This window comes from Bos javanicus, chromosome 23 (genome assembly GCF_032452875.1).
Source record: "Bos javanicus breed banteng chromosome 23, ARS-OSU_banteng_1.0, whole genome shotgun sequence".
Classification (NCBI taxonomy): domain Eukaryota; kingdom Metazoa; phylum Chordata; class Mammalia; order Artiodactyla; family Bovidae; genus Bos; species Bos javanicus.
The window spans coordinates 49,390,539-49,417,081 of record NC_083890.1 but is presented as its reverse complement, the minus strand read 5'-3'; the positions used below and the strand labels follow the sequence as shown (position 1 = coordinate 49,417,081).

Below are 26,543 nucleotides of genomic sequence, written 5' to 3'. Positions count from 1 at the left end.
GGTCAGTGTCAGTGGAAGATGACACCCTCCCTGTGCTCAGGAGAACAGTTCTTTTTAGTCTCCCACTGCATGGCTTCTGCTGTTGCAGAGCACGGCTCCAGGCACGTGGGCTATGGTGGTTCTGATGCACAGGCTCAGTTGCTCTGCAGCATGTGGGACCTTCCCTGGACCAGGGATTGAACCCATCCAGGGTTCCATCTGTCCCCTGGACTGGCAGGCAGATTCCTAACCACTGTACTCCCGGGAAACCACAGTTCTTCTGTGAAGTGCAAAATATTCATAGTGTCAAGGACGCAGGCGAGTATTGAGTGTTGTCACACGTTATCCTGGTTCTTTGTCAGTGTTACGTCAACGTCTCCTTGTAGCATCCAGGTAGCAAAGCCCCCAGAAACCCAGGCTCTGCCCTGAGGTCCCAGCTCCCACTGTGGTCTCCGGTCCCCACTGCCTCCAAGTATGGAGTTCTGTGCCTCAACCCTCTTTAACTTCCAACGGCTGAAGAAGAATAAAAGGTACACAAACAACCACAGAAAACAGTAGTTTATTAACCTGGACTGATCCAGAAAGGACTATAAAATGAACACCCTAGCCTATGGAGGGTCATAAATAACAAAGATAATTTTCCCATGTTTTATGCAAGTATAATTTTTGGTGGTAAACAGTAAGATGATATATACATGTACTTCCTATCCCAAACTGTACACAATTAGCATTTAGAAGATTGTAATTATAGCTTGGTTGGGCTTTTGGTAGGTGCTAAAATTGATTTCTTGGCTGAATTATTTTGCAATAGACTTAAACCACTAATTGTACACCTAAACGAAATTGAGTGTGAACAAATCAAATAACTTTTATTTTACCTTGGATAATAATTTATTGATGCAAATAAAACTCCTTAATTAAATCTGGCATAGCCAGGCCTGTGGAGGCCCACATAAAGGCACTCTGTCACCCAGCTTTAGTGGTGATTTTAATTTTAGAATAATGCTCTGCTATTCTTAGAGAGAATTGTGTGTCTATTAAGGACTGTGGAGGTAGTGAGTTGTTTGAAATCAGTGCCTCTTTGAATTTCAGATGGATTTAGGACAGATCTTTTTGGGAGAAGTGCTACTGATTTATAAATTAGAATTAAATATAGCCAAAACTGAAACATAGGTTACTATTCCTGAAAATAGCCTCTTAATTCAGGAGCTTCCAGAGTCTCTCAAAAAAGAGAAGAAATGGGTCAATTGTGGAGACACACTTTATTCTGATCAATACGTGTTAGAGACTTGATCAAAGAGAAACGGTTAATACAAGTACATTACTTTCCTAGGGCCGCCATAACAAAGGGCCGCATACCAGACGGCTTAAAAAAAGAAACATCTTGTCTCACAGTTCTGGAGCCTAGAAATCCAGAATCAAGGTACCAGCAGGCGCCTCCTCTAGCTCCTGGTGGCTGTCGCGTTCCTTGGCATCCTTGGACTTGTAGCTGAATGACTTCCGTCTCTGCCTCCATCATCACACGGCTCCCCCCGGTGTGTGTCTCTGTCTTCCTGTGGCATATAAAGACACCCATCATCCTGGAATACGACACAGTCCTCCCACTCCACTGCTGTGTGACTTCATCTTCACTAACTACCTGAGCCCAAATAAAGTCACATTCCCAGGTACTGGGGGTTCAGACTCTGACACAGATATTTTGGAGGGGGACATAATTTAACCTTTAATAATAAAAAATATCATTGCTCAGTTCTATGTATCTACTTGGGGAGGCAAACAAATTTAATGAACAACTCACACAAATAAGAATTGCTTGATATGTATATTCTCAGCCTTTTTTAATTCCCCTTAGTCACATCCTAAAGGAGATCAGTCCTGGATGTTCATTGGAAGGACTGATGCTGAAGCTGAAACTCCAATACTTTGGCCACCTCACGCGAAGAGCTGACTCACTGGAAAAGACCCTGAGGCTGGGAGGGATTGGGGGCAGGAGGAGAAGGGGACGACAGAGGATGAGATGGCTGGATGGCATCACCTACTCGATGGACGTGAGTTTGAGTGAACTCTGGGAGTTGGCAATGGACAGGGAGGCACAGCGTACTGCGATTCATGGGGTTGCAAAGAGTCAGACACGACTGAGCAACTGAACTGAACTGAACTGAATCACATCCCAATCGAATATAAAAACGATCATACCCTGAGGGATGTAAAAGGACATGGTGAAACGAAGGCAACTTCTTCCTGTTTCCCCTGAGACTAGAAGAACATGAGGATTCACCTGCAGCAGGAGAGCCTTAAAGCAATTTCCACTTGTGTCAAAATGGTAGAGCACCATGGTAACTGGGAAGCCGCACGGGTCCCCTTCTCTGGGGCGTGTTAGTACCGTGGACGGTTCTTCCCTGCCAGAGATGGATGGACTGGAGACATTTTTGGAAGAAAGTGGTGGATTGGCTCAGGCTTTCAAACTGTTTCCCAGAGCCTTGAAGTTGCATAAGGCACATACGTGGGGTTCATCCATGCGAACCCCTTCACTCTGTAGATGAAAAAGGAAATCGCTTTGTCCTATGATTCTCCAGACATAGAGTATATTTGAGTTCATCAGGCTATTTATATACTTCAAAGGCTTTTTCCTCTCTAATCTTTGGCTCGTAACTAGTCACACAGACACACAAACACAGAGACACACACGTACACACACACACACACAGACACAGACACACACACACACAGACACACACAGACACACACAGACACAGACACATACACACAGAGACACACACAGACACACACACACACAGACACACAGACACACACACACACACCAACCCCCCCAACCCCCTCCCCCCTCCCCCCACTCCCACCCCCCACCCCCCCACCGCTTCACCCCCCGACCCCCCACCCCCCCGCCCTCCCACCGCCGCCCTCTGCCTTGGGGACATGGAGTTTTAACCACTGAACTGCCAGGGAAGTCCTGGAGCTGTTTTGTTTTTTGTTTTTTTTTTAAACTTTCACTCAGTAAGTTTAATGACAACACTCAATTCAGTAGAGTACAAAATAGGATAACGCACCTTTGGGTAACTGACAAGTCCTTTATTCTGTATAGTCCTTTTAGGGTTTTATTTTTATACCAATACTGTGATATGCTTAAGATACAGATCAGTAAATAAAAGTATTAAAGATACAAGTACAGAAAATACATTCAATAAATTAAAGCAAAAACCAAAGCTCTGGAACAAGATGAGCCTTAAGCAAAACTGTTTAGATATACCCAGGGAACCACTTTTTTGAGCCTTATCCCAGGTCTCTGGTCTCAGCGACTGCATTTAATATGCACATCAGCCAAGAAAGGCCAGCAAAAGGTTTGTTTTAAAAGGTAAGCAAATGTAGACTTATTTTGTAATACACAAAGTCTAATTTCAGTAAATCCATTAAATAGAGAACATCTGAGAAAGATCATCAATCAAATAGTCACTCAGTCCAAATTAACGTTAGACATCAGTTTTACAGCATTCTTTTAAAATCTATATAAAGTTCAAATTTTTGACTAGTTTCTTAAACTTTATAGAAAACTCTCTACAATCTCAAGTGCTTATTAACATGCTGCTGCTGCTGCTGCTAAGTCACTTCAGTCATGTCCGACTCTGTGTGACCCCATAGACGGCAGCCCACCAGGCTCCTCCATCTCTGGGATTCTCCAGACGAGAACACTGGAGTGGGTTGCCATTTCCTTCTTCAATGCATGAAAGTGAAAAGTGAAAGTGAAGTCGCTCAGTTGTGCCCGACTCTTAGCGACCCCATGGACTGCAGCCCAACAGGCTCCTCCATCCATGGGATTTTCCAGGCAAGAGTACTGGAGTGGGGTGCCATTGCCTTCTCCAGCTTATTAACATAAGCATACATGAAATACCTTTGTAATAGAAACAGTTGGTCAGATGTTACTAAGGTACTATCTATGGTCCTAAAATAGGCCACTTCCAGCTAATAATTATGGATCATCATAATAGCTACATAAATGTATGGTTGTAAACAGAACCGCTGTGTACATGAGCCATACTTGAGGCTCCAGTAGTCATGGGTATTAGGTGACCACAGGACATCCATTTCTGAAGCCTCCACTGTGTGCGTGGCCGAAGGACGACCTTTAGGATCTTCCTCAGTGCACACAGAGAAGAGCTCAATTATTCTCTGGTACGTTTCATCCAGTTCTTCCATGTTAATAGGTGGCCTTGTTCCCAAAGCTGCATAGTATGCGTCATCATCAAAGTCACTTTCATAAAAAGTTTTATCATCATCATCATCTGGAAGATTGATGTGTGGCATAGATAAAGTCATCATTTCCCACTGAGCAAGGCCAAAGGCTAGTACGTCTGCCTTGTCGGTAATAATACCATCCTCCTCCAGAGCTTCCTTAGGTCTCCAAGGCTCAGTGCCAACGGAATAGGTCTCAGGGGCAGCCACAGTCATGTTTTCATCCAATGATAGAGAGACTCCTACATCACAGATTTTAATTGTTTCAAAGTCACCTTTAATAACAACATTTGAAGACTTTATATCTCCACGGAGCAGTTTCTTATCTTGGTGTAGATGCTTTAACCCTCTTACCATGTTCAAAGCAACTTTTAAAAGTATGGCTGCTGGAAAAGGATCTTGGCTGTCTTTATTTTGTTCTTCTATTAAGTCATTCAGAGACTTTTCACCTCCATGTTCCAAAGCAAGACAGACAACCATCGCCAGCTTCAGTGAAAGCTTTAACGCTTGGATGATTGAGGCCTTTCAAATTCTTAGCTTCATCAGTTAGTCTCTTTAGATACATACTCTGATAAACATCATTACATCTAGGATTAATCTTTTTCACAGCCCAAGGAGAATGAGACAAACCTCTTGGAGATCTTTTCATAAGGTAGACATTTACTCCTGTACCACAGCCAAGCCTCTGCATAAAAGGAGAGGCAGGGATATTTATACATGGAGTTAAACATGATGCAGATTTCCTTTTTTCACATCATCTGCTTGGTGTCTTGAAATTATTGGTTTCTTCCATTGTAATAATCGCGTAAGACCTGGAGCCACAAGGCAGGACGACGAGACGTCCAGAGAAAGGCTGTTTTGAAAACTGGTCCCAAGTGCCCCAGTCTGCGGCCGCCTGGGGGTCCCACCTGCCAACACACGGACTCGGCAACTGTCGTTGTGAATCCGCCGGGCTTTTCCCAGGAGCTGATTTTTAAATAGGAGTGTTTTCACAGTAAATAGTCCCTGAAATGGAATGGCCATGACCTCGGTCTAGAACTCTCGATATTCTGCACTGCCAGTCTCCTACCGGGGCTTGTCTAAGGTCCTTCACAGCATCTTATTCCACTCTGGATACGTCTAGCACTGATGGAGCTGATAAATTATGTGGCCTCAGTGGCAGGATGGGCTGCACTGAAACCTAGAATTTCTGGAGAGCCCCTTATACTGTGGGCCCCACTCAAGCCTCACTCAAGAAATAGTATCAAGTGCAATATAGGCTGCCCCCCAAATCCAAAGTGTCCCCAAGCCATGGACCATTTTATACGAGGTAATCATTTACCTTAGAGGGCATCCCCGTAAGAGGCACTGACCTCTTAGATCTTCATCAGTATGGCAGGACTTGGGAAGCTTAAAGAATTGTTATGTTCTGACACACACATTTCACTCTAGCCTCCAAAGCCCTCACCACTTCCTGTCTGCCCTTCCAATTAGCATGACGCCAGGAGCACAGTAGACCAGCATGGTATTCTGGGGACTGTCAAGACGACAGAGAGCAGGAGGGTGAGTGTGTCCTTGGGGACTCACTTGGGGTAAGGTGGTGAACCTGCACTTCGGTCCTTTTGATGAAACACAGCTGCTTTGGCTCTCTCTCCCAAGAAGGTTTTAAAAGAACTCACTGCCAGATGGATAGTCACAACCCAAGTACCAAAGGCAGTGTTGATCTGTTCTGGTTTAGATTAGATACCAGCTCTGATTCAGCAGCTACATTTGGGACTATTCATTGGGTAAGTTTTTGGTAATCTACAATCATTCATGAAAATCCAGGGCTTCCCTGGGGTCTCATCGATAAAGTGATAGCCCACCTGCTCAGACTTCCCTGGTAGTCCAGTGGGTAAGACCCTGAGCTCTTGATGCAGGAGTCTTGGGTTCAATCCCTGGTCAGGGAACTAGATCCCACACACCACAGCTAAGACCTGGCAAAGCCTAGACAAATAATCAAACAAAATATGAAAAATAAATGCAGGAGCTGCTGGAGACTTAGGTTCGATCCCTGGGTCAGGAAGATACCCTGGAGAAGGAAATGGCAACCCACTCCAGTTTTCCTGCCCGGGAAATCCCAAACATGGGCAGAAGAGACTGGCAGGCTATAGTCTATGGGGTCGCAAAGAATCAGACACATCTTAGCAACTGAGTACGCATCCGTGAAAATCCATCTGAGTTTTGCAGAAACCATAACAGATGGATTGAATGGGGGTAAGACGGCAACCTTCACCCGTGTTCATTAGATTCCCGAGGGTAGCGCCGATCTCAGCCATTCCGTAGAGATTTGCTGTCTTATCTGAGGGTAGGGGTCACCTTCTGCAGTTTCCACTTGTGCCTTCCTGTCTTCTTGGTTGGGTTTCTGCCAGCTGCTCAGCCTATACATTCCAGGCGGCATCCTGGGAAAGAGGAAGTGACCACAGGGTTCTCAGACCCTCAGAACCGCAGGGAGACGAGCCTGGGTGCTCTGCTATTTTTCTCTTGAGCTATTTGCCAATTTATTTGCAGCAGAAAAGCTGTGAAGATAAGCAGGAAGTGACTGCTCTGAGGCTGAGAAGCTCAACAGAGATTTCAGCAGTCTGATAGTACTGCAAAGACAGAACTTTGGATTCAGCGTCTACCCACGAGGAGGGGTCCTTGAAGGAACCCCTGGCTGGCAGGTGGAACCCCAGCAGTAAGGGCGAGTGAGAAATGAACCAGCCTCTGAGGTTGAAACCATGTTCTGGATCAGCTCAATCACAGATTAGATTAAAGTGCTCTGTTTGCCAGAAGCACAAATAAATCCTTTCAGGAAAAAAGACATCATTCACAGCTCTTACAAGTTTCCATGCACAGTACTGGTATCCAGCCCAAAGAGCAAAAATAGACGATAGAAAAAAACCTGCTGCTAGCAGATATGCAGGTACATTGACGTGAATTTTAAATGACAGTGATTAGTAATAAAGAAAACAGAGTAAATGGTGAAGATAGAGTAAATGGTGAAAATAGAGTAAATGGTGGAAATAGAATGGCTGGAAATCTGATGAAATGAACCAGCTATTGCTATACACTGAAATGTCACTGAAAAAAAAAAAAGCCAGACATAAAAGACTCGTATAATTCCTCTATAGTCATATAAATTAAAAAACAACAACTGGGGGCTTCCTTGGCAGTCCAGTGGGTAAGACTTCATCTTCCAGTTCAAGGGGTGTGGGTTTGATGGGAAAGCTAAGATCCCACATGCCTCACGGCCCAAAAACCAAAACACAAAAGAGAAGCAATATTGTAACAAATTCAATAACAAATTTAAAAATGGTCCACATCAACCTCCCAAACCACCCCCCCTCCAAAAAAAAACCCCTAATCCACACTGCTTAAGGCTACTCACCTTAGGAGAAGAGGGTGGGGGCTAGGAGGCACAGTGAGACCTCTGACTCCCATTCGGGTGGCAAGTGTGTTCTTTTTGAGAATATTTATCAAACTCTACACGGAGAACTTATACATTTTTCCATAAAAGTTAGCCAAAAAGAGAGACAGAGAAGCAGCTGCGTGGCTTCAGGCTTGAAGGTACAAATAATTGGTATGTTAGAGTTTGGAGGGCCCTTTCCACTTCAATTGCTCCTGGTCTATTTCGAGCCACCATCGGCTCTTGTCTGGGTTCACGTGGAGCCTCTGACCTGACCTTCCTACCCCAACCTCTGTCCCCTGGAGTTTACTTTCAACACAGACACAGAGGATCCTTTTGAGATGAAAGTTTGTGGTGTGGCAGCTCTTCTGAAACCCTGCAGTGGGCTCCTAGCTGCCCCCGGAAAAAGGCCGAGGTCTTCCCTGGGGCCTCCGGCCCTGATCACTTCCGGCCCCATCTCTCACTGCTGGCCCTGGACCCCTGGAGCAGCCACCCCGGCCTCCTCCCTCCTTGGATGTGCCAGGCGCCACCCTTCAGGCCTTGGTCCTGGCCCCTCCCCTCGGGGCTCCCTCCTGCACGTCGGGCCATGGTCCCTACACTCGTCCAGGTGTTCTTGCCCCCTTTTCCTGCTCGACTTAATTTTCCTCTCCATAGTTACCACTTTCTAACATGTTTTACAATGTCCTTTTCTTCTCATACTCATAACTCATTATCTCTCTCCCCTGCAAGGCGGTGGACTTCACAAGGACAGGATGGTTTTTTGTTCACTGGGTGTATTCTATGCATAGAACAGCGCTCAACACAAAATAGATGCACAATAAATATTTTAAAATATATGTTGATGATGCAGAAGCAGACGGAGAAGCAATCCACGGATAAACAGGTAACTCCAAAAGAGAACTGGGGCCAGATATTAGATTTTTTGTCTCTAAGCTACTCGTAGTTACAAGCTGTAATTAAAATGTGCATGTTTATATCGATAAATCTCTGCATTCTCAATGGTCTGTTTCCGCAGTAAACAATCCTATTCAGTTTTGCATTGTTGCAAGAGGTTGGACACTCCATCAAGCTAAGTTAGGGGCTTCCCCAGTGGCTCAGAGGTGAAGAATCCGCCTGCAATGCAGGAGCCACAGGAGAGGCGAGTTCGACCCCTGGGTCAGGAAGATCTCCTGGAGGAGGTCATGACAACCCACTCCAGTGTTCTTGCCTAGAGAATCCCACAGACCGAGGAGCCTGGTGGGCTACAGTCCGTGGGATCGCACAGAGTCAGACACGACTGAAGCGACTTAGCAGGCACGCAGAGCTAAGAGTGCATCGTCTGTGTTGTTCCCCCCTCGCTGGGCCCCAAGGAACCTGCGGAACCAGTGGTGCCTCAGTTTCCTTGTCGTGTGGGATGGGATGCCACGACATGCGAAAACCCACAGACCCCTCGTGCGTTCAGCAACGGTCTCTCGGGTACCTGTTGTGTTTCCAGTGCTCTCCTAGACTCTGGGGCACTTGAGTTACTCCTCACTACGTATTTATTGCGGTCCACTCGCCTAGCTAGTACAAAGCAGGGCAAAGCGCCTGCCCCAGAGCTCACACTGCAGGGAGGAGACAGTGGTGGAGCAAGGCACAAGAAGCACACGTTTGGCAAGCTAGAGGGAGACGGGGCTTCGGGAAAAATCCAGAAGAAGGACCAGGGCCAGAGGGATGCGTTGGGTGGGGGTGGGGCAGGTGCAATCTTCCCATCACAGAGTCTTTTCTTTTTTAAAATAAAGTCACTTTCCTTTTTGAATTATTTAAAATTTTTATTTACTTACGTGTTTTTGGCTGTGCTGGGTCTTCACTGCTGTGCGGCCTTTTTCTCTACTTGTGCTGAGTGGGGGTTCCTCTCTAGTTGCAGTGTGTGAGCTTCTCGTTTCGGTGTTGTTTTTTCTTTTTTTTTCTTGTTGCGGGGCACAGGCTCCAGGCAGCCTTCAGTAGTTGCGGCTCCCGGGCTCTAGAGCACAGGCCCGGTACTCATGGTGTATCGCTGCCCTGTGGCATGTGGGATCTTTACGACCCAGGGATCCGACCCGCGTCTCCTGCACCTGCTGCATTGGCAGGCGGATTATTTCCCTCTGAGCCACCTGGGAAGCCCCTCATCATGGCAGCTTGAGCTTGGGGATGACCCGTGGTGCCTGCCTTCCAGGGCTCACAGCAGAGTGCTTCTTCCAGGACATGTGGGCACAGCGTGGACTCCAGGGCTGACCTCTGCTGTGGTTGCAGATGGCGCTTTGCTATGGCGCGAGAAGTCTGAACATGAGGCCTTGTGAGCCTGCAACACGCCTGCCGGGTCAGGGGTCGCTGACTCAGCTGCCCACAGTCGGCAGGCCTGGGGAGGTGCCCTGTCCTAGACCAGGGGATCACGTCCTTCTCTAGTGAAGGTGGTGACAAAGGCTGGGCATTTACAGGATGGGAGAGAATTAGCCTCGTGCCGATGTCTAAATCTGCACAATTTGAGAACTAGAGTAGACTCAGGTCCAGAGAGGATAAAACGCTCATTTTGTGACTGTCATAGTTACAGACTTTCCAGAAAAGGAGAAAAATCCATTATCTCCTCTAAAGGATGTGATAGGCAGTTTCTGCTAAATATTGCATCAAAGAAACTTGAACCAATTCTCCGCGCTGAGTTTATGGTGCCGTCTACGGCTCCCCTAAGAGAGTAAATGATGATGGAGTGAGGAATATTTACCAAAACCGAAAGTGGGAGCCATTTATTTAGTCATTAACTGTGAGACTGGCAATGCTAAAATTATTACGCTGAAGAAACTCATTTCTTAAACACATAAATAACCTCCAGCACATCATTTAAAGGTTTCCGTTTTCACTGTTCATTTAAAAGGAGAGGATTAGTTAAATAATCCTAACTCCATTAAGGTTTTATTTTAGGGAGATAGGAACATTTCCATAGACGAGGAGGCTGGGGGAGCCGCCCCCGTGCACCAGGAGTAATAGAGCTTCCTGTGAAGAGGGGGCTTGAGTGTTCCACAGGGGGTTTCTCCAGAGAAGCTGTCGTCGTTCACTGAAGAGCGGTAAAGAAAACAAGCCCTTTGTTTAATCTGGAACTTTCTCCTCTCCTCTGTGCCTGCCTTCATCTGCCCCTTTTCTTTCTTTAGGATTGAGGTCAGCTTCTGCAACCTCCAGGCCGCGAAATCCCAGCACGTCCTTCCATCCTCCTCGCTCACCTGTGACACCAGGGTCTGAGCTGCACACGGCTTTCCTCCTCCTCCCCACCTGAATGTGCTGCCTCTTCTAGCACCGCAGGAGGCAGACCCTCAACAGCAAGCTGGAGCTGATAGGTGTCCCAGTGACTCTTTTTTAGATTAATTGTTACTGGAGTATCGTTGCTGTACACACTGTATTATTTCTACTGCACGGCAAAATGAGTCAGCCACACGTGGACAAGAGTCCCCTCCCTCCTGGACTTCCTTCCCATTCAGGTCCCCGCAGAGCGTTAAATAGAGTTCCCTGTGCTGCACAGCAGGTTCTCATTATGCATCTACTTTATATACAGGACCAACAGTGTACATGTGCCAATCCCAAGCTCCCAATTTCTCCCACCCTGCCCTTTACTCCTTGGTACCCGTATCGCTGGAGAGGGTGTGGAGGAAAGGGAACCCTCAGGCGCTGCCGGTGGGAGTGTGAATTGACGCAACCACTATGGAAAACAGCGCGGGGCTTCCTCAGAAACTGAAACCACAGCTAGCCTGTGACCCAACAGCCCGCTACCGGGCGTATATCCAGAAAAGCCGCAACTAAAAAGGTGCATGAGCCCCAGTGTGCATAGCAGCACTGTTCACAGGAGCCAGGACACGAAGGCAATCCAAATGTCCGTCATCAGAGACGCGGGTAAAGAGGACGCCGTACCAAATCATTCTGGATACCATTCTGGGCACTTCCTGTGTGTTAGACAATTTGATATGAATTACCACTAAAACTTTCCCAAGCGTCTGCTTCCTCTGAGTTCACGAGGCATGGACCCTCTTCTGCCTGAGATGGGTTCTGGGAAATAAAGTAAAGATTTCCATCTCTTTACTGTCTTCTCTCTTTGAAACTATAACATCTTTAGTAGCTTTAATTACCATCAGGACCACAGAGAGTGTCAAGGATCGACCTGGAGGAGGGTTCTGTAGTGATAGATGCAGGGATAAAATGATTTAAATGACTTGCTTTATTTTTCCTAGTTAAAGAGCCATGTTTGTACATATTGGGAAATGTAGAAATTAAAAATAGGCAAAAGGAAAAATAAACTCTATCATAAGCCCTCTCAAGGGAACAGTTCAGTTGACAGCCTTCTCGTATTTGTATCCACACATATGTCTTTTCCTTTTTCCAAGAATGGAATCATTTTGGACCCACCAACCCACAGCATGCCTTTTCACTTACAAACACATCTTCAGTGTTTTCTCATGTCTTTGCATTTTCTCCTGCACGTACTTTGGACTGATCTGCTCTTCTTGACTTCGGTCTTTTTAAGTCCTGGATCCCCTGTGGGGGCAAATTCTGCCAGCCCCACCTTCACAACTGACCCAGAACCCCACCTCTACTTGCACCCTGGTCCAGGGCACGCTCATCTCACGTGTGGAATATTGCAACGCTTTCTTGGGGCACTCCACCCTCTGAACGTGTTCCTTGAGTCCGTCCCAACACTCAGCATAGAGTGGCCTTTGGAAAACTGGACTTCACATTGCTCCTCTGCACAAACCTGCACGGCTTCTCCCTGTGCGGAGGAGACGGTGAGGTCGTCACTGAGGTCAGACTTCCCGTGTCCCCTCCCCGCCTCTTTCCCTCTCACTCTCTCCACTTCACGGCAGTGGTTCCCCTGTTCTTCCTTGAACATGCTCCAGCCTTAGGGTACGTGATTGGCAGTGGCTTCTTTCTAGAACATTCTCTCCCCATCACCTCCCCATCTGCTCCGCAGAGAGGACGTAGGCATGAAGAGCATAAATGGACGATCCCCTGGCTTGCCATCTGGGGCATAATCATTTCCCCTCAGGCTTCTTGGGCACTGCTGCTTAGACCTCTGCCCCCAGCACGCTTCCCACGCAGAGACCCTTGCTCTCCCTGGGAGCTGGGTGGTGAGGAATTGGTCCTCCCACAAAGATGCTTGTCTCTGGCTCCTGGGAGGTCACCTCCCTGCCTGATCAGAGAGTCTTTGCTGTTCACCGCGGGCTCCTTGGACCTCACATGACCGTATATGCTAATGGGGGTGGAGTGGCTCATGACCCTCGGGCCAAGTGATACCAGCCCCAACTCCGCAGAGAGGGGACTGAACTGGGGTTCAACCTCGGGCGCCACTGGTCCATTGCTTTTGCCTTCATAACAGGTGAGCGTCCCAGGCTGGGATACCTGACTCAGACTGTCACACGTGATGCTGTTAATAAGAGGGTGGGAATCCTGAGGACAGCGGAAGCCTCGTGGTCGGGACCCCAGCTCTACCTTGCGTGTGTCTGTCTGGTTGCAGTCTTTTCCCCACAACAAACTATAGTTGTGAGGGTAACAGTTCCAGTGAGTGCTGTGAGTCCTTCCTGTGACCTATTGACATAGGGGCTGTTTCGGAAAGCTCCTGACCTTGAAGGTGGTGTCAGAAGCCAGGGAAGCCTTGGAGGCTGTTCGCTCAGACTTGGAGCTTGACTGGCTCCAGCTAAGGCCCTGTCTGCCTCTGAATCGCCTTTAGACAACAGACAACCCTCCATTACCTTGTGTTAATAATCCAGGTGTTCCACCGTCATCCCAAGAAATGGTCACATGCTCTTAACAAAGGTCCGTCTAATGAAGGCTATGGTTTTTCCATTGGTCATGTATGGATGGGAGAATTGGACTATAAAGAAAGCTGAGCACCAAAGAATTGATGCTTTTGAACTGTGGTGTTGGAGAAGACACTTGAGAGTCCCTTGGACTGCAAGGATATCCAACCAGTCCATCCTAAAGGAGATCAGTCCTGGGTGTTCATTGGAAGGACTGATGTTGAAGCTGAAACTCCAATACTTTGGCCACCTGATGTGAAGAGCTGATTCATTTGAAAAGACCCTGATGCTGAGAAAGATTGGGGGCAGGAGGATAAGGGGATGACAAAGGATGAGATGGTTGGATGGCATCACCGACTCAATGGACTTGGGTTTGAGTAAGCTCCGGGAGTTGGTGATGGATAGGGAGGCCTGGCGTGCTGTGGTTTGTAGAGTCGCAAAGAGTTGGACATAACTGAGTGACTGAACTGAACTCAACTGATGTTGTTCAGGCACTCAATAGAGTCCCACTCTTTGTGACCCCATGGACTGCCACACACCAGACTTCCCTGTCCTTCTCGGTGTCCCGGAGTTTGCTCAAACTTAGGTCCACTGAGTAGGTGATGCCATCCAACCGTCTCATCCTCTGTCACCCCCTTCTCCTCCTGCCCTCTGTCTTTTCCAACGTGCTCTTACAGCTTATGGTAGATATCAAAGGTGTTTCTTGGAGGAAATAACGAGGTCCCTGTCATTGATGCACTTCCGTAGTATATATCATAAACTTTAGCTGTGCATCTACCCGTTGATGCAGTCCCATAGTATATACCATATACTTATTAGGTACCCGACTCCGTGCAGGCAGGTGTGTGACCTGCCTTCTGTAAGCAGAGGTTCTCACTTGTGATTGCCACGGGCAAGTTCATTTTTGCTCATCCTCAGACAGAATATTTACAAAATAAAGCCAAATGCTTCTATTTGTGCTTACTCCGACCTTTCACATGAAACAAATCCTTAACATTGGCAAAGGGCTTGACAAGCATTTAGTATTAATTAATTCTTGCAAGTCTCTGGGGAGCAGGCAAGCATTCTTGGGAACTGACAATATGGATTGTTTCATTAGGAAGGTAAGCCGTTCGCCTCGAGGCTGCATGTGCCTTGAGGCTCAGGCTGCTCCTGGTGTCAGGAGTCCTCTGGCCCTTGGAGGCCCGGTGTGGCCTCCTGTCTCCAGGCTTGGAGGCAGGGATGGACAGGACCCTGCCCTGAGCCTTTGTCTCTTTTCTTCTCCTTTCACTGACAGCCTCATGCCAGACTTTTCCAGTTCTACCTTTTTCCCGACTTAGGAAATGAATTGGACTACAGTTCCCCCAAATTTACAGGTGATGATCAAAAGAAGGTCCCACTGGGGTCTGTGGCTGACATCGTGTAAACTTTGCTGGGGCTAAATGTCTGTCCTTTGAAATCTTCTACAGTTTCCCAGGTAATTATTTTGTTATTTCTAAAACTTGCACCATGACTTTTGCCTGGAAGGCTGTGTGGGCTTTCTTCTCTTCCATCCTCCCTGCTCCTCCCCTGTAGGTCCACGTCTCTGTCCAGACACAGGCTGGAGGCACTGATGGCGCGTGGGGGGGGGGATTCCTTCACCAGACCCTAGGTCGTCCAAATTTTCCTTGCCTGCTGGAAATGTCTTCCCAGGCAGTTCAGTGGTAAAGAGCCAGTCTGCCAATGCACAAGACGTAAGACATAAGACATGTGGGTTCATCCCTGCATCAGAAAGGTCTCTTGGAGGAGGGCATGGCAACCCACTCTAGTATTCTTGCCTGGAGAATCCCATGGACAGAGGAGCCTGGCGGGCTGCAGTCCATGGGATAGTAAAAGGTTGGACATGACTAAAGTGACTTAGCTCTGAAAGTGTCAGTAATTAGAACACCCACCCCGACAGCCTTGTCATATGTTGTGTAGCCGTCCATTAGATTGGAGGAGTATAGTGATTTTAGCTAAAGAGACAGCAGACCCCTCTCCCCATCACCCCCTCTTCCCTGCTGTTCGTGCGGGCACAGCTGTCCCACCGTCAGGAAGAGGCCTGCTTGTCGTCCTTTTCTTCTCTCAACGAGGGCTTTGCACATCCCTAACGCACCGTGTGGTCAGTAGTACTCTGATTCTCCAGTAGGCAGTTCTCTTCTGATTTCAAACTGCAGTCCTCCACACCTTTGAGTTCAGGCGTGGCTGGGTGATGAGCTCCAGAGCAGGATGCGAGAGTGAAGATGATGCACATTCTTCCTGGGCTAAGGTCTTCCTCTTCTGCCCTGGAGACACTGAAGCACCCTCATGGAGATGGCGGGGTTTTGAGCTGGGGTAAAGTAACCTTGGAGCAAATCCCTCCCCACCACCAGCCCATCCTGGACATGTAACATGAAGGGAAATAGTCTTTCAGTGTTCTCAGCCTCTAAGATTTGCTGGTGTTTGTAATCAGAACCCAGCCTAGCTCTTGGTTTGGAAAACGACTGCTCCTGGGCTGAATCTGGCCCTCCACTTGTGTTTATAAATAAAGTGTTATTGTAACACAGCTTCACACATTCATATACACCCATTACACATACATACAGCTGCTTTCATGCTGCAGGGACATTGGGGAAGAGTTCCAACAGAGGTTGCATGACCCAGGAAGCAGAAAATATCTACTATTTAATATTTGACCCTTTAGAGACAAAGTTAGCTGTTGCCTGCCTATCCCGATACACTCAATGAAAGCTTCTTGAATTATTACATTGACAGTATAAAAGGTAGAAGCCCCAAAACTGATTCTAAAGTAGCATCTGATTATTTTGCATGATGATCAATGCAGCTTAATTGGCAAGCACTAAAGGAATGCCATTATGTGTCAGACTTGGGGGCTTTCTCCTTGGGGCGCTCTGGGCTTGCGAGTAGGGGAAGTTTCTCCCTCCTTTGCAAATTTGGGAAGTAAGGACTCAAAGTGAGAAAGCGAAGATAAGAAAATAAAAAACCCAAGGACTCTGTGTGGGCTGAGGGATTTCTCACCACGATCTCCATTAAAATAAATCCATTCATTCACTCACTTGCTCATTCATTCATTCATCAAGCATGTCGTAAGCTGCTGTCCCTAAGTCCATGACTGAATAGAAGGCCCATAGCAATCATGAGGCAATCACACTCTAGGGTGATGTTTGCAGGGCAGTGGTACAATCTGCCAGTCAAGGTCTCCCCTGATGTTTACCACACCCTTGATCTAGCCAACGTGGTAGCTGGTGTCCCTGAGGCTGAAGCCAGGCAAAGTCTAAGAATTGCTGATTCATCTGCCAGAATACTTGAGAATTTTCCTCCCTATGAAGTAAGGCCTGAAACAATGTCTTCACACCCAGCTTCTCATGGGGGCAATTCCTAGATCATTGCTTTGGCCGGGACCCCATTGCTGAGGCTCATCACACACAAGAACTTAGCCCAAGTGCTTCTGCCTTTAGCTCTTTTCGCCTGATCCTCCCCTAAAGACAGCCTAGAAAGAAGCATCATCCTGATGATAACAGAACGATTGAAACTTGGGTTTTCTTTTGGAGGGGGAAAGTCTGGGGAGGAAGGAAGCGGGTAGGTGAGCCAGGTGGGAGGTAAATTAGAGGAAGATACACAGCAGCTGAGGTGATAGTAAATTGGACAATGAGGTCTGCAGTTTTATGTGAAGTTTGCCTTCCCCACATTTCTACCTCCAGCGAATTGATTCGGTACCCAGTTCCAGCCATCGTCTTACTTCAAGTTCGGTTGCCTAGGAAACAGAGGCATACTGCTGGGACAGTCTGCCTGTGTCCTGTGCCGACTGAGGCCATTAAAGCCCATCAACCCGGCCTCCGAGAAGCAACTGAACACGGAGGGTTTCAACTTCCAGCCGGGCTGTTATTTATTTATTTTACTGCCTCGGCAGCAAAATGAGATATTGAACCATTCACTCTATCGATTGGGGCAGTTTTCCCCTGCACCCCTCAGATGCCCGAAGCCCTCTGGAGCTGGTGGCAGCCCAGAGGCCTTTTGTTGATGGTTGGTCCTTGCCAGGATAGCTAGGCAGCTTCCAGCCTCTGACCCCTGGGGCAGGGGCCCAAGCGAAGGGGCACACGGACCATCAGACTTACAGAGCTTTGAACATGTGAAGAAAGCCACTCATGGGCCTCTCACAGAAAAACACAGATGCACACAGAGCTTTGCATGCACTTTAAGGAAGGAACTGGATTCCCAGGCTAAACAAGTCTGTTCTGCTTTCATTTGAAAAAAACAAAAAAAAGTAAATACAGGTCAAAGGTGTCCAAGATTTAACAACCCACTGTCCTGGGGACTACATGACCCAAAGAAAGAACTGCACTTCGCTGCACCTCCTGGGGGCTCTCAAAGTCCACTCGACCTGCTCGAAAAACAGAGGACTTGATGGACACCGTACCTCAGTGTCTTCCGCCTGCTGTCTGGTTTTGTGATCTAAGAATGATTTTTACATTTTTAAGTATAAAGTGGAAAAAAAGACTATTAGGTTTTTGGGGAGACTGGTAGCTTGAAGAATTGAGGAAATTGATTCTTGGCTCCAAAGCCTAAAACATTTACTGCCCAGTCCTTTATAAAGACTGGCACGCTTGGCGAGGGGAGGGGCAGTGATGTCAGGGGCACAGCTTGGCTTCATCCACTGTGATAGCTCTTAGCCCACAGGCCAAGGGCCCAGTGTGGATGCTGTGACAGCCTCCAAGTATGTCCAATCCAGTTAGATATTCGGAGACGGGGAGAAGGGGCACCAGGGGTGATCTGCGGACCGGGGGGCCCCACTGTGAGCCGGGCTTAGGCCAGAACTCCCTTTTTGGAGTCTGATTAAGGCAGACGGACGTGACATTGATTTGTGGCTCTAGGCAACCCACTCCAGTACGCTTGCCTGGAAAATCCCACGGACAGAGGAGCCTGGTAGGCTGCAGTCCATGGGGTCACTAAGAGTCGGACACAACTGAGTGACTTCACTTTCACTTTTCACTTTCATGCATTGGAGAAGAAAATGGCAACCCACTCCAGTGTTCTTGCCTGGAGAATCCCAGGGATGGGGGTAACCCTAGTGGGCTGCCATCTATGGGGTCACACAGAGTCGGACACGACTGAAGCGACTTAGCAGCAACTGAGCAACATCAATTCAGACCCTGTCTAATGGTCCCCAAAGTGTTTGAGTATTTGACTTTCCTCAGTGACCAGTCACCCATATAAATGACCACGGCTCTTTGGGGGAAGACTTGGGAAGCCATCACCCTTACACTTGCTGCTTGTTGCAGCCTTTCCTCCCTTCCTCTCTCCCCCTCCTCCTCCTGGGGACCAAGACTCTCCTTTAGTCCCTGGACTCTGGACCCCAAACCTGGATCCACTCTGGAAACAGAGCAGATGGGGCCTGGCCCTAAGCCTCCCGTGCGTCCACCCCGGGCGTCTTTGATCATGCAGACGGGATGCTCGCCTTACTGGCTGCCCATCTGTTTTGCCTCTAGGGCCCACATTGCTGCTACTGCTAAGTTGCTTCAGTCGTGTCCAGCTCTGTGCGACCCCATGGACAGCGGCCCTCCAGGCTTCTCCGTCCATGGGATTCTCCAGGCAAGAACACTGGAGTGGGTTGCCATTTCCTTCTCCAAATGCATGCATGCATGCTAAGTCGCTTCAGTCGTGTCCAGCTCTGTGCGACCCCATGGACAGCGGCCCTCCAGGCTCCTCTGTCCACAGGATTCTCCAGGCAAGAACACTGGAGTGGGTTGCCATTTCCTTCTCCAATGCATGAAAGTGAAAAGTGAAAGTGAAGTCGCTCAGTCGTGTCTGACTCTTAGAGACCCCATGGACTGCAGCCCACCAGGCTCCTCCGTCCATGGGGTTCTCCAGGCAAGAGTACTGGAGTGGGGTGCCACTGCCTCCTCCGATCTACAGGCTATCTATAAACAGCAAGGTCCTACTGCACAGCACAGGGAACTGTATGAGATGTCCTGGGATAAAACACGGCAGAAGTAACTGAGTCCCTTTGCTGTACGGAAGCAGTTAACACAACAGTGTAAACCAACTAGTGTCCAATAAGACGCACTTCTCAGGGGACAGGTGTCGGTGGTCTGCACCCTCCCCGTCACCCTAGAGAAACGCCCGCTTTCACTTCCTCTCTGTGGGGCCTTCCTTGGCCTCCCAAGCAGAGGTCACCATTTCTCTGCTAAATGGCTCCCTGGCTCTTGGAAAACAAAGACGCAAACATCTCCGTTACTGCAACCAGCTCCCTCCTAGGTTGCATCTTCCTGGGAAATTGACCCGAGAGACAGAAGAGTAAGTGAAGGTGGGGATGGAGGTGGGGATGGAGGGAGGGGAGGAACCGCTGATTTTGATGAGAAGGTTGAGACTATCTCTCGCTTAATCAAATGGTCACATCAGAAGGCACATACCTGGGGGAAGAGGGTCCAGGGCAGGACTAGCAGGTGTGAGAGGTGGAAACAGGCTCAGCGTTTCCGGGGAACCCGAAGGGCTGCAGTGATTTAAAGGATGACAGGGAGGCAAAGATGGGAGCTGAGGCTGGAGAGGGGTCCGAGCAGACACGGTTAAGGAGGTGAGAGTTTCAGGGAAATGCTGGGAGAAAAAGCAGTTAAGGTACTGTTAGTCGCTCAGTCGTGTGACCCCGTAGTCCGTCCACAGCATTTTCCAGGCAAGAATACTGGGGTGGGCTGCCATTCCCTTCTCCAGGGGATCCTCCTGAACCAGGATTCTGCATTCCAGGCAGATTCGTTACCATCTGAGCCACCAGGGAAGCTCTGGGTTAAGGTACACACTCAACAGAAGGGAGTGTCTTTTGTTTTACAGTTTTTTGTTTTGTTTTGGCTGCCCCACTCGGCATGTGGGATCTTAGTTCCCTGACCAGGGATCGAACCCATGCCCCCTGCAGAGGAAGCTCACAGTCTTAACTGCTGGACCACGAGGGACGTCCAGTAGTTGTTTAAGGATAGTGGGAGGCTGGAGAGGCGAGGGGCATGGAGTGGTTCTGGGCTGATGGGACAGACTTGGGAAGAGAAGTAACAGCATTCACTCCACTTACTGGAACAGAGAGAGTTTAAAGAAACATGAAAACAAGGGAAAAGTCCTTTTATATTTCCCCAAATCTTCCCGTCTTTAGGGCTCTCTTTCCTTTGCGTGGATCTGAGTTTTCACCTGGCTTTGTCTCTCTTCTCTCTGAAAAGCTTCCTTTTCTTGTAGAAAAGCTGTGAAACTTCCTTCTTTTTTTTTTTTTTTTTTTGTATCATAGGTCTGCTGGTGACAGTCTTCACTTTTTTTGTTTTTTGTCTGAAAAATCTTTGTCTTTATTTTTGAAGAATGTTTTCACTAGATACAGGATTCTAGTTTGACAGGTTTTTCTTCCAGAATTTGAGAGGTGTCGCCCCATTGTCTTCCGATTTGCACAGTCTCTGACAAAACGTCTGTTTTAATTCTTCTCTTCCTCACTCTTCCCGTAAAATTCGTCTCTTTTTCTTTGACGGCCTTTAAAATTGTCTTTTTTTCCCACAGTTTTTCAGAATTTCGATTCCGATGTGCTTTGGTGCAGTTTTATTTGTGTTTTTCTGATTGGAGTTCATCATGCCTCTTAGGTCTGTCGATTCTTGGATTATTGCGGCCTTCAGTGAACTTTGAACCACGAAAAGGCAAAGACAGTTTCCTCTGTAAAATGAGGACGAGAAGGTGTTGTTTCGGGGCTTCCCAGGTGTGCAGCGGTAAAGAACCCACTGCCAATGCAGGAGACGTGAGACACGTGGGCAAGATCCCTGGGTGGGCAAGATCCCCTGCAGGAGGAAATGGCACCTCCCTCCAGTATTCCTGCCTGGACAATCCCATGCACGGGGAGCCTGGCGGGCCACAGTCCATGGGTTGCAGAGTCCGAGGCCACTGAGCATGAACCCAGGTGCTGCACTCAGCTGGAAGCAGTGACTGATGATGAAATGACAACGAGATACACAGAGAACTGAGCGCACGGCTCTCTTCCCGCCTGAAACAGTTTTCTCCACTTTGGTCTGCAGGAGGCTGGGGTTGGCCCCACACCAGGACGGCGGGGCCACCACTCTCACTGTAGGTCAAGGTTCCTGCAGCCTCTGTCCTGCATCTTCAGATCGATTATTTTGTTTCCCTCCACTCTGCTTCTGTTAAAACATTAAAACTTGTAAATGCAACCTACCCACAAATTATTTTTATAACTCTGATTTTATACAGTTTAAGGAAGATTTTTTTTTTCTTCTGATATCCCTTGCCATTTTCACTTGACCAAGGGAACATGTCCCTGTTGACTTTTATAAGCAAACTTGGCCATGACTTTCCCCGACAGGCCGGCCACTGGGAGGTGGTTAGACACTCAGCGGAAGATTCAGACTGGGGAGTCTAACCTCCCCCTCTCAGTGTAAACACAGCTCAGCGTCACCCCACAGGCAGGCGTGGAATTCCACAGTGTGCTGAGGGCAACTTTCTGGTTGGAGGATACAGATTTGGTTAATATCGTCCCCTGCTGCCATGGAGCCCTTCAGACCATGTCCGTGGGCTGTGAAGATCCCTAAGAGCAAAGACTGCTTGCAAATTGGGTCTAAAATCTGAAGCCACTTGGCCCTGGGACAGTCTTGTTTAAGGACTTCTACAGTGTGAGTTATTATAATGAGTAGATAGCGAACCACCGAGCCATCCCTGTTGGGACTGTGGCAGCCAGACCCCAGGGTGCTTTCCAGGGCTCCCACCCCATGACGTGTATGCCCTCTGCACACACCCCCTCCCTCGGAGTGTGGGAGGGCCTTTGAGCTTGCTTCTAGCCCACAGGATAGCAAAAGGCAAGCGATGTTGAGATATGATTAAGCTCCCATGTCAGTAGGTTTTGAGTTAACCGAGAAGGTGAGGCTGACTTAACCAGGTTAATGCCCTTGAAGGAGGCGCCGGCCTCTGAGGGCAGAGGCTCCCTGGAGATTCCAGGAAGGAACCGGCCACATAGGAGGGGTCCCCATGGCAAGGACCCTGGGCCGCCTCTTGGCCCTGCAGGTGACCTCGAGGACTGAGGGTGGGCTCCAGGAACAGCCAGCGAAAATCAGGCCCTTCGCCATACAGCTCCGGGGAAGGGAACTCCGCCACCGACTCGCAGGGTGTTGAAGGTGGTTTCTTCCCTGGGGAGCTCCAGGTGGAAATGCAGCCCCACCTGGGCCTGTGGGATCCTCCCTGGAGAATCCTCGGAGGCTGGGGACAGTGAGACACTGAATATGTGCTGGGTTAGCACGCTAGGTGCGTGGTGATGCGTCACACAGCCTCAGATGACCAACACCAAGGACTCGGACTCTCGTTCCCAGAGCCCCTGCGGGGGTGGCTGGTCCCTGCCTGGCAACTGTCCTCGATCAAGGAAAGCCACCTCCCCCAAGGCTGTGGCCCTCCTCTGGCCGGAGGGATCGAGCCAGGGCGCTCTGGATGGACAGGCCCTTTGTCTGACCGCCCCACAGTCCAGCTCCTTCCTCTCCCAAGTCCTGCTTTCTTTACTCCCCTGGGTGCAGGTTTGAGATCACTGCACAGAATCCTTCCTACACGCCCATCTCCACTTCAGATCTGTCCCTGGGGGAGCCTGACCTAAAATAGTCGTCATTATTTTAATACATCACTCATTGTCACGGGCTGTGCCCTAAAGTCTGAAAGCTGAAGGAAGAGGCAGTCGAGACAGGAACAGGTGTTGGTGACCTTGTTTTCATTTGCTTTCACTCTGTAAGCGCAGATTCCCCTATTAATTTTCAATAGCCTTCCCTCTGAAAGACTACTGATGTTTTTTTAAAAAGCAATTAATAAGAAGGCACTGGGATGGTCTGTAGAAATGATTTAAGGTTCATTCTTTTTATTTTTCCGGCATGGGGCATGGAGGCCGGGTGTGTGTGTGTGTGTGTGTGTGTGGTGTGTTGCTCGCCCCGCTCATTCTCTCATTCACTCAACAGATGTTTCTCGGGACCAGAGCCGGCCCCCTTGCAGGCTGCGCACCAGGTAGAGCCACACGCACGGAGGTCCCCCCACCGCCGCGGGCTCCCGGATGTGACGTCACTAGTGGCGGAGCCGGGCTGAGCCGTGAGACCCTAACGCTCCCCTGCCCCACCTCCTTGAGGGACTGACTTACTTAGCTCCGGTGACTTCTCTTGGGCTGTGAAGTTGCACAAATCTGACTTGGACCCACCAAAGCATTCCTTAAGCCCTGGTGCGTCACTGCATAGAAGAGAAGAGACAGAAAGAGCCATGCGCTATTTTGGTCTCAGGTTCTAAATAAGGCGGTTTACTTTGACAATCATGGCCAGTAACACGCACACGGTAGCTCCATGCGCCTGGCACTGCTGAACGCTCCGCAGGCACTAAGTCAGGTAACCCGTCCAACCACCCCAGGTGGTCGCTAACAGTAAAGTTGTGAACAGATAGGTGTCCATACGTGCGTTCGAATTGCATCAGCTTTCCTTTCAGAAAAGGCCTGGGCTCATGAACGAACGGAACGGAACGAACGGAAAAGACAAGTGAAACTTATTTAAGTTTCCAGGAAACCCTGAGTTTGCTAATAATTCTTTCTCCCTTTGGAAAAAAGGTCGCTCTTAGGTGTGGATGTTACATAAAATGTGTGCCTATTCTTGACCACCCAGCACCAATTACCAAAGTTTTAAAATAGCCCAGGCTTATCACTTCCCTTCCCTGTCCTCCCCTGCCCACCTTCTGATGTCCTCTGTTCCTGCACATATCTGCAAACGGAAGGAGAGATGAGCAGAAACTCACATCTGTCAGGCTCAGTTACGCGTTACCAGCTCTGCTGAAGACCAATGGGCCAAGCGCTAGAAACGAATGGAGCAGCTGTCCAGGGCACTCCCCACCCCCACCACGTGCCCCCGCACTGGAGACCCAGGCTCCCTCACGGTCTCCTGACTCCAAACTGCCAGGCAACAGGAGAGCATCGTTACATCATTCTATTTCAGGTTGCCAGCTTTCCCTTGTTACCAAAAAGTTCCTGGAAAAACACCAATTTAGTTTGTTTCACTGAGGAACAGAATGGGTTTGCTCTCCACCGTTCGTTTCTAGGGTTTCCCAGGTGGTGCTAGTGGTAAGGAACCATCTGCCAATGCAGGAGACATTAGAGATGAAGGCTCAATCCCTGGGTCAGGAAGATCCCCTGGAGGAGGGCATGGCAACCTATTCCAGTATTCATGCCTGAGCAATCCCACGGACAGAGGAGCCTGGCAGGCTACAGTCCCTGGGGTCACAGAGTTGGACAAGACTGAAGCGACTTAGCACACGCAGGTGTGTTTCTAACCCATCACTATTTCCTGGCTACTTTCTATCGTGTGATGTCACTCTGTACTGAATTCTGAAAAAGCCTGATTCCCAGTCTGTGCTGATGAGGAATTATGGGAGAGGAAAAAATACACACAAATGGACAAAAAGAGAAAAATAAGTGCTTTCGTTGTATCTTTTTTGATAGATGGTGAAACGCGTCTGGACCCGTTCTTCTCTTGTTTTATTCACTCACAGTGTATTAGTTTCCCATGGCTTTGCTGTAACCAATGACCAGAAATGTAGTGGCTTACAACACAAATGTATTTTCTTGCAGTTCTGGGGATCACAATTCCAAAAAGTGTCTTGTTGGGCCAAAGTCAAGGTGTTGGCAGGGCTGTGTTTCTCCTGGAGGCTCTAGGAGAGAATCTGATTGCTGGTCGATTCTGATTTATTGAGGGTGCTCACTCTCCTTAGCTTGTGGCCCCTTCCTTCTCCAAAGGCAGCATTGGCCAGGCAAGCTTCTCTCCACTGACCCACCAGGACACTGAGGCTTCTGCCTCCTACTTCCACTTTTAAAGGATCCAAGTGATCAGGTTGGGCCACCTGGGTAATCCATGATAACTTCCTGTATCTTAAAGTCAGTTGATTAGCAATTTACTCCCATCTGCAACCTTCATTCTCCCATCCCCATGTAACAGAAAAGGTTCTGGGGATGAGGATGTCTTTGGTGGGGGGCATTATTCTATCACACCCAGCGTGCACGTTCTTACAGGATGATGCCATGGAGACCAAATGTCGTGTAGACCAACAGATAATATATACTAAAAAAAAATAGAGTCTTATAATTTTTAATAATTTATGTATTACTGTTGGTTGCACTGGATCTTCGTGGCTGTTGCTAGGGCTTTCTCTAGTTGCGGTGAGTGAGAGTACTCTTCACTGCAGTGTACAAGCTTCCCGTTTCCGTGGTTTCTCCTGTTGCAGAGTGCTGGCTCCAGGGCCCACGGGCCTCAGTAGCTGTGGCTCCCAGGCTCTAGTGCTCCGGCTCGGTAGTTGTTGCACATGGGCTCTGTTGCTCCCCAGCACGTGGAACATGCATGAGGACACCAGTTCGATTCCCAGACCAGGAATCCAACTGGTGTCCTCTCCTGGCCAGGTGGATTCTTATCCACGTGCCACCAGGGAAGTCCTCATAATACTACAAAAACCATAAAACAAGAGAAGGAAAATGGAAAGCTTATCTGACATCAATGCTCGCTAATTCCAGAACACAAAGATCCACTGTACGCTTTGGGTGAGGCCATTGTGGACAGTCGTTTGTGATTACTCTTCCCTCCGGATAAGTCAGATGAGTTAGAATCGCCATCCAAGTGACATGGAAACAAGCATGATGATCCTGTGCACTGTCAAATGAGCGCTTGGTGCGCTTTAATTGCTGAGTTATGTGGTATAGATGGGGCTTCCCTGGTGGCCCAGACGATAAAGAATCTGCCTGCAATGGGGGAGACGTGGGTTCGATCCCTGGATTGGGAAGATCCACTGGAGGAGGGCATGGCAACCCACTCTCGTATTCTGGCCTGGAGAATCTCCATGGACACAGGAGCCTGGCAGGCTAGAGTCCATGGGGTGGCAAAGAGTTGGACACGACTGAGTGACTAAGCACGAGGTATAGACTGTGTTTTGAGAAGAATGATTCTTTCCCTTTCTGCTGTTCGTAACAATTCACAGTTGCTTGAGATGGGCAGAGAACCTCCAATCCATCCATTCATCCAAAGCCATCGCCTCACTCAGCACGTATTTTTTCGTGTCTGACAATTTCCAGGTATAGTGCTAGATGCTGGGGAAGTGATGACAAGACCAAGTGTGTAGTCTTTGCTCTT

The 26,543-nt window shown here is 48.6% G+C and overlaps 1 pseudogene; it reads right to left on the bottom strand.

Annotated features, from left to right (window-relative positions):
- Positions 1-2,916: 2,916 nt before the first annotated feature.
- On the bottom strand, positions 2,917-11,229 carry LOC133236752 (lymphokine-activated killer T-cell-originated protein kinase-like; annotated as a pseudogene).
- Between the last annotated feature and the right edge of the window lie 15,314 nt (positions 11,230-26,543).